Source organism: Onychostoma macrolepis, chromosome 04 (assembly GCF_012432095.1).
Source record: "Onychostoma macrolepis isolate SWU-2019 chromosome 04, ASM1243209v1, whole genome shotgun sequence".
Classification (NCBI taxonomy): domain Eukaryota; kingdom Metazoa; phylum Chordata; class Actinopteri; order Cypriniformes; family Cyprinidae; genus Onychostoma; species Onychostoma macrolepis.
This window is the reverse complement of record NC_081158.1, coordinates 27,287,280-27,295,848: the sequence shown is the minus strand read 5'-3', so window position 1 is coordinate 27,295,848 and position 8,569 is coordinate 27,287,280. Positions and strand designations below refer to the sequence as shown.

Genomic DNA, 8,569 nt, shown 5'->3' with positions numbered 1-8,569 from the left:
GTGGGTGTTGACCCCTGGAGACCAATAGACCGTCCCAAAAAAACATAACTCACCTAAAGGGGAGGAGGAGGCAGCTAACAGATTAAATTCTGATTAGGGAGAAGATGCCCAGAGGAATTTATTGGTCACTTGAGAGGCTGAGTGATGTTCTACCAGCTTGACAACTGCTTGAACATGCTAATGACGCTGTTGCATTTATAAATGCAACACAAATGTGGCAAATGAAAAATGTATTCCCTCAAAAGAGTATCCCCCACACTTCTGTTCTAAAGTGATCCAAATCTGTCAGAGGTGAAATAAATTACACCTTCTCAGGAAAGCAATGGATTTTTTTAAGGTTCTGGCTTATAGTCTGTATTTTATATCTATTCAGTGAAAACACATTTATAAAACTGTTAAAGGTACAGATCACTCAAAAATGAAAGTTTTGTCACTATTTACCTACCCATTTGTCTTTCCAAACCAATAAGACTTTCTTTCTAAAGCACAAATGGAGAAATTTTGAACATTGGACAGGATGCTTATTTCTATGCAACTGAAATGATTGAGACTACAAAAAGGACACAAAAACATAATAAAGTCTTCTTAAGTCAGATTTTTATGTGAGGAATAGACTTAATTTTAAGCAATTATTCACTGATAATCTTCAACTCCAGTGGGCTGTTAAGTGCTGTGACCAAATCATCGAATCAGTGAATTGAACTCAAGAACTGGATGTGAATGAATCAATTAATTGTATTCTGACTTTAAAACAAAATGAAATGAAACAAAACTAAATAAAATAAAATAATTTGTTCACAAATTAGACAGTTACATGACATATTGGTAAGTGTAATACACAATATACAATTAATTTATTGTTAATTAAATTATATAAAACTAATTAAAACAACCTATGTGATACATTTATGGCATAAATATATAAATTAAATTAATTAAACATTAAATTAATTAATTTAAATTCAAATATATTAAAACATATAATGTAAATTAAAGTATAATTAATGTTTTTAAATAAATACATACATACATTTTTTGTGTTATAAAATTATAGCCATGATATAAATTTATTATTAATAATTAAATTAAATTAAAAAAAAATACATCATACAAAATAATTAAATAATTCAAATGCACAACCTACTTTATACATGTATGGTGCTTTGGCATCCTTTTTGAAGCCCCCCAAAAAATGTAACTGTACTTTCTTTAAAATTCAAGACAGAAAGACAAAGTAATAAAGATTTTGGAGGCACAAGTAAATGTACCTTTATAAGTGTGATGGCAGAACTTTTTTGTTGCACCTGTGCTCTCATAGAAACAGCTCAAGTCCCTCCCTCTTCCACTTGTGCATGCAATTACACCTAAATGCACTAAAACGATTGACTGAACCATGTGAAGGGCATTTACTTTTTGTGAAGCGTGACATAATCGGAGAGGTTTAGATTCCTTTTTATCAGGAGGCTCAGCTAATGATGAAGGCCTGGGATCCATTCAGAATTCTCATTTACAGCTAGGAGAGGATGGCCCCATCTGTTCCGTGGCAAGGCCCCTTCCAGCAATCTTTGATATCACTGAACGCTATTAGCTGAGGAAGAGGCTGGGCTAATGGACCTTTAAGAGCTCATTTATTTGAAGCAATTATTTTGAGGCGACCCCTTTTTGGAGTTGAGCATTGCCCTCACAAACGGGAAGATTATGCCATGTTTGGAGGAGAATGCATTTGACTGAAGGACACAAGGAACTGGATAAAGAGGAAGGAACTCATTTCAGGGAGGCAGACCCGCAAACAAGTGCTCAATGTACCCTGATGTCAACTCAAGGTAGCGGTTTTCAGTATTCACGAGCGCAGGTTTGAACCAATCAGTTTTTAACAGAACGTTGCAATAGCTAAAAAGAAAAACAATCTCGAAAAAGAAGCAACTGAGTCAGCAGCGTTGCCTTTACAGTGGGCCAGGCCTTCACATCAAAATGGAGATTGAAGAACTCAAAGACGCCGATCATATGTCTTCTACTGCACAAAGGCATTAATACATTGGATGTCCGACTGTGGAATAAGTCTTTGCCCAGTTCTGACTCCAGTTATGTTTACACACTATAGGGGGAAATGTTGTGATGAATAGACCTCAAACACTTTTTTAAAAATATTATTTATGCTATTGTTTTGAGGAGCTAAAATATTAAATAAAAAAGCCCAAGAAAAGCATTTCTAGAGGGCAAATACTCCATTTAAGAGGACATTTTTTCAAAAAATACACAAAAATACACAGAATTTCTGTCAATTTGTCAAATATGGTATTGCTGCTACCAAATCCAACAAAAACAGCTGTGAATAATTCACAAGATAATGCAAATAATAATAATAATAAGGCATTATTTGCATAACATTATACATAACATTATGTACAAAAAAAAAAGACAATATTTTGGTCACCGTTTAATTCAATTTAAATATTATATTACAAAAATACTATAATATATTTATATATATGATATATACACACTATAATATATACACACCCTGGTATGTAAAACCTATTGCATAACATCTAAAAATCTACTGAATGCTAACATTTTGTTAACATTCACATATCTCTGTTCTTGCCTTAGCAATGCAACTGGCTAAACACTAAACTAAACAGAAAAATTACAAGGGCATAACCAACTACAAGAAGAATTGAGTGGCACTATGACTTGAGAAGCGAATCAAAAACTCATGTTGCATGTTTTGTGTTCCAAGAGCTTTTCTTTTTTTGCAACACATTCAGAATCTCAACAGATCGACTTTCGACTTTTAAAAAATTGCCAGAAAGAACACTTAGTCCCTAGCTGCACATATAAACGTCTCCTTCTCCCTCCCTCATGACCGGGGTGCATTTGAGAATATCACTCACTTTGCTAGGATATGAAAGAACTAAGAGCTGAAAGAACATTGCAGTGGCTTCAATACATGACATTCCCAAAGTAAAAAGATCAATCAAATCTTTCATGATTATGCCTCTTTCATTGAATGTTTCAATCAACCAAATATAGGCAACCTCTGCAATTTACTCTAATCTCACCCGCAAGTACTGCAAGTTTGTGATATACTTTGTACCCTTTTGAAACGGGTACATCCGCTTCTTGCCAGCCTTATTTTTTTTTAACCTTAGCTGCATTCTGAGATCAGACAATGAGCAAGTGATGCAATATCGTGGCCTGGCGGACTCAGTAATGTAGTCAATGGTATAAGTCCTACTGCAATTTAAAACTGCTTATCCGAGCTGAATCCAGATGGGAAATCACTCCCAAACAGTTTTCTCTTATAAGCACTCGTCAGGGCTTAGCCAGGGTGGTGTTCATCTCCGCACAGAGGATGCGCAAATCGCTTTAGTAAAAAAAAAAAAAAATGTAAGGCCTCATGAGCCATTTGATGAGACGCCAGCTCATAGGCCTCTGTCTCCTGCCTTCAATTTGGTGGGCCCAATGCTTCAGCTCAGTTGCGCATCCACTTCCATTTTCAATATTGCTTCTCCTATCATGGCGAAAGAGTCCCTGCAAAGACAGACAGCCTCATATTGGAAAATAATGGGCCTTGAACTACCTGAGATGTACAGTCTCTCTACACTCAACTACATTTTTGGTGTTTCTTTCTGTTCATATGCTATTAAAATCTTTACATTTCCTGACAAAGCCACAGATATATTCATCCCAGTTGTTTTACATGAGATAATTCAGCACGTTTGAAGAAGGTGCACCTTATGGGCTACTGTGAAGATGGTGTCAGAGCAATCTGAACTACAATGGGGCGCGATGTGAGAGGAGGGTGTCTGAAATGCCTTTTCGCACCCTCCTGAGAATGGTATCCGGTCTGATCGTCGCTGGAGGATTAGTAACTATTCCACCGGGTCCCCTGACATGCAAAGAGAGCAGCCAATTAAAACATGAAGGAGGGGACTCGCAAGCTCCTACACAAAAACACGGAGGGAAATAAAAAAGGAGAAAGGGTAGCGCGTGCGAGAGAGAGGGAGACGAAGAGATAGGAGTGAGATGTAAAGATCCTCAGTTTGCTTGTACATCAACCCCGTTTTCGTCGCTGTGTACCATATGAATCAGGGAAAAAAGCCTCAATCCTGGCTAGCTTTGAACCACCAAAAGAAGCTTGAACTACACGCCTAATTTGCAGCTTTATGCCAGAACACATTCCCATCAAGCTCACAAGGGTTGTGACATGAGAAACCAAATGTAAAAAAAAAAAAAGGAACGGTGCGTCATCCGAGTCTGCCGGATGTTTATAATATTCTCTGTCTTCCATACTAGGGACTGTATGCGATGAAGACAAACTGGCTGATCTACGGATATTGCTTTCTATTAGCTTAGGGGATTTCAAACTTTTAGAGCCCCAAAGAGCCCATGGGTCCATATTAAACAAAATTTGTCCAGTTTATCATACCAGTATAAATGGTTCTTTATACATGAAAATATGTTGCTACCTTTATATGTTAGGAAGAGGCCCCTTGGAAGGGTGCCATCATATTGGCGGATTCTTGGCATCAAAAAGTTTCTGATCTTACTAATTTCTTCCAGGGTATGTCACGACTTAAAGCTCATCTATCAGGTCATGAGTTAATTATTTTAAGTGCTGTTGGAGAAGCTAAACCACTCGTTAAGGTAAAGCATGGCTGCATTTGAATAGCCGTTGTGTATTAACATACTTAAAGGGATAATTCACCCAAAAATTAAAATTCTGTCATTAATTACTTGTCCTCATGTCGTTCTAAGCCCATAAGACCTTTGTTCATAACACAAATTAAGATATTTTTGATGAAAGAGAGCTTTCTGACCCTCCATAGACAGCAAGGGTCCTACCACATTCAAGGTACCAAGAACATCGACAAAATAGTCCATGTGACATCAGTGGTTCAACTGTAATTTTATGAAACTACGAGAATACTTTTTGTGTGCAAAGAAAACAAAGATAACGACTTCATTCAACAATTTCTTTACTTCCACAAAAGTAACAAGACACATGCATGTGCATTCCTATGCTTGTAAACAAGGCGCAGCGCATCTGGGTTTTACGATAGAACACCAGCTTCTGTGCATGCATCGTGGTACTCTTGTGAACACACATCGAAGATTAAGACGGAAAAGTGTTTTTCTTTGCACACAAAAAGTATTTTCATAGCTTCATAACATTACAGTTGAACCACTGATGTCACATAGGCTATTTAAACAATGTCTTTACTACTTTTCTGGGCCTTGAACGTGGTGGTTGCATTGCTATCTCAGGGTCAGAAAGGTCTAGGATTTCATCAAAAGTATTTCAATTTGTGTTCTGAAGATGAATGAAGGTTTTACAGGTTTGGAATGACAGGGTGAATCATTAAAGACAGAATTTAAATTTGTAGGTGAACTATTCCTTTAACTTGATGATAAAGTATTTTCTGTAGGAATCCAAGTATGTAGCATATTACTTCTGTAGAATCATATGTTCACTCTAAAAATGGCTGGTTTAAAAATAACCCAATTGGCAACCCAGCACTGGGTAAATATTGGACAGAACACATGCTGGGTTAAAGTAACCCAGCATGCTGGTTTACACATTTGAACCCAGTAGGCTGGGTTGTTGAGAAAACCCAAGATATAGTCATTTTTACCATTTATGTGTTTGCATTTTTGTGTTTCTGGGTTATTCTTGCTGGGTTATTCTCATAATTTTGCCTATGCTTAACAAGATAATCATGGATTAATAAATAATGAAGAATACAGGTTATTTAGACTGTTAAAAATAATTTTTAATGCCAACTGACATTCACAAATGTGTTAAAATTTGTACCAATGACGAATATTTTTTCAGAAAATGCAAAAATCACAGAAATACAGTTGCAATAAATAAGAAAATTAGTTCTGAATGACATGTGCCCGTTTAACTGTTTAACTATTACATTTTGCCATGTTTAACTATTTAAATACACAGTGAAATTACATTGACCATTAGAATTTAAAAAGAAAGAATGCAAAATCATTTAAAGATGTCCTAAAATTTATATCAAGTATATAAAGTCTCCTAGGTAGATGCGCACTGCTTAGGGTAGTTAAAGGTAGTTAAATTCTGTCATTAATTACTCACCCTCATGTCGTTACAAACCCGTAAGACCTTCGTTCATCTTCAGAACACAAGTTAAGATATTTTAAATGAAATCCGAGAGCTTTTACACCAGGGTAATTAATGACAGAATTTTCATTTTTGGGTAAACTATCGTCAAACACTTAGAAAGCTTTGAAGCAAAGATCTACAGCTGAGAGCAGTGTGCTCTGCTATAGAGCCTGTCTATGAAAGGATATTCCAAGCAATTTTCAAAAGGAATTGCAAATTATATTTTCCACATGTGACAAATTGTGAGAATCCAAACACAATTGCAAATCTTGCATTACTTTTTGCGTTTTCACGAATGCACAGTGACTGCCACATTTCAAATGGAAAAGCAAAGTCCATTTGAAACTGTATTTTCCATGTATTACGAGTAATGAGTCGGTCATATTTTAAAAATACAGTGTCAAAGCAGCTTTACAGTATTAAATCTGAAAATAGTGTGTAAATGCAAAAGGACAACAGTAAACACTCAATTTTCAGTTAAAGTCAGTTATGGTCCAGCTCAGTTCAGTTCAAATAGTATCTGTGCTTTCAAGCTCACGATATCGCTGGAAATTAAGTGTCCCCAACTAAGCAAGCCAGAGGCGACAGTGGCAAGGAACCAAAACTCCATCGGTGACAGAAATGGTGTAAAAAAACCTTGGGAGAAACCAGGCTCAGTCGAGGGGCCAGTTCTCCTCTAGCCAGACGAATCAGCAGTTCAATTCCAACTGCAGCAGAGTCAGATTGTGTAGAGGACTCATCTGGTTCCCACGACCTTGTGCCGATGGCTGTTGAGGTGACGTGGTCTTTGCTGACATTCAGAGCTGTCGCGGTCATCTCTAGGTGCTGATCCACCATCTGATTTGGATACGGACTGGATCCGGGTGGCTTCGGTGGCCTCGGAATAATAATGAAACAGACTAATGTTAGCTTAGATGCATCATAAGAACAAGTACATCGGGTGATGTTATTAATTACCACATCTGCTTTTTCACTGTGTCGCACATGTAACCTGCCAAAACTGAAAATGGAATTGCAATTACTTTAGCATTTGAATTTCCAATGCCTCACATGGAAACCTGTCAATCCATGTCAGGGGTGGGACCATACTATGGGGCGTGTTTATATTGGGAGGTGACGTCACTCACAGACGATTGTGCCAAATGCTTTGAACAGTGGAGGTAAATTTTTACCCCGAATGCAGCGACTATCCCCTGCTAACATCGAAAAAGACGTGGTAATTAATATTGCTATTTAAATATGACAGGCTCATTACTTGTAAGACAAGAGAAATACAGTTACAGTTGCTTTTCCATTTGAAACGTGGCAGTCACTGTGAGTTCACAAAAGCGAAAACGCAAACGGTAATGCAACATTTTCAATTATGTTTGGACTGTCACAATTTATGTGGAAAAATGCAATTGAAAATACAATTTGCAATTCCTTTTGAAAATTGTCCAGAATATCCTTACCTGTCCATTGATTATGATCAATGCCTGGGAGATCTGCTGGCAATTTCAAATCGCCATGACAAATGGATGGGGTTTTGTGGACTCTGCCCAGTTAAGGAATTCCACCATGTTTGTTCCAACCTATAAAATAAAGTAAACAATATACAGATTGTTTTAATAGCAATGATTCAGTTCAATTAACTGTGTGAAGTTCATCATGAAATTGAGTTCATCAGGATTATGAGTTAAATTCACATATGAGTAGCTCTACAGAAGCGGAATATGCTATACTGATTGGCTGAAAGGTGTGCTTTCAAACTGTGTAATAGTGATGGGTCGTTCTTGAACGATTCGTTTATTTTGAACGAATCTTTAATGTGACTCGGGAAAAACGAGTTGTCTCGGGGAATGATTCGTTCAGTCACGCATGCACAACATCCTATAGGTTCTGCACTGAATTAGTTCACCTCTTTCGAGTCTTCGGGTTTTTCGAGTCGTTCGTTCATCACGTGACAGCCCCATAAGCTAAACATATGCAAATTTATGTGTGTTTAAGTTAAGCGAGGGCTAGTTGATTATCACAGACAATCAATCATGTATGTAAAATCTGTAAAATGTATAATAAACATGAACTTACCGTTAAAAGTCTCAATAAGACTGCACTCTGACAAGAAAAAAACGACATTTTGAATTATATTACTTACCAAAAACCTTTATTTACATATGTAAAAAAACTTTATAAACCACAGAAGCATCGAATCACCTCACTAACGCGGCCTACGGCACTAGCTGTGCATGTGTGCACACGCTTTGAAATGTATCCAGGCCCTGAGACGTCAATTCCTTTCCGGGAATCACTTTGTTCGAGAATTGATGAACCGGTTTATTTAAACCGGATTGTCGGTTCTTTTAGACGTGCGGTCCGACGACATTGTACGTACTTTGTATGTGATTTACATGTCGATATGGACAATTGCAGGCGTTTACATTAGAGCAGAAT

At 37.1% G+C, this 8,569-nt stretch overlaps 1 long non-coding RNA gene across 1 annotated transcript; it reads right to left on the bottom strand.

Annotated features, from left to right (window-relative positions):
- Positions 1 to 5,764: 5,764 nt before the first annotated feature.
- On the bottom strand, positions 5,765 to 8,334 carry LOC131539631 (uncharacterized). The gene is made up of 3 exons (XR_009270931.1): positions 8,207 to 8,334; positions 7,591 to 7,710; positions 5,765 to 7,016 (listed from the first exon to the last, which is right to left on the bottom strand). It is a non-coding gene; the product is annotated as an uncharacterized LOC131539631 (long non-coding RNA).
- Between the last annotated feature and the right edge of the window lie 235 nt (positions 8,335 to 8,569).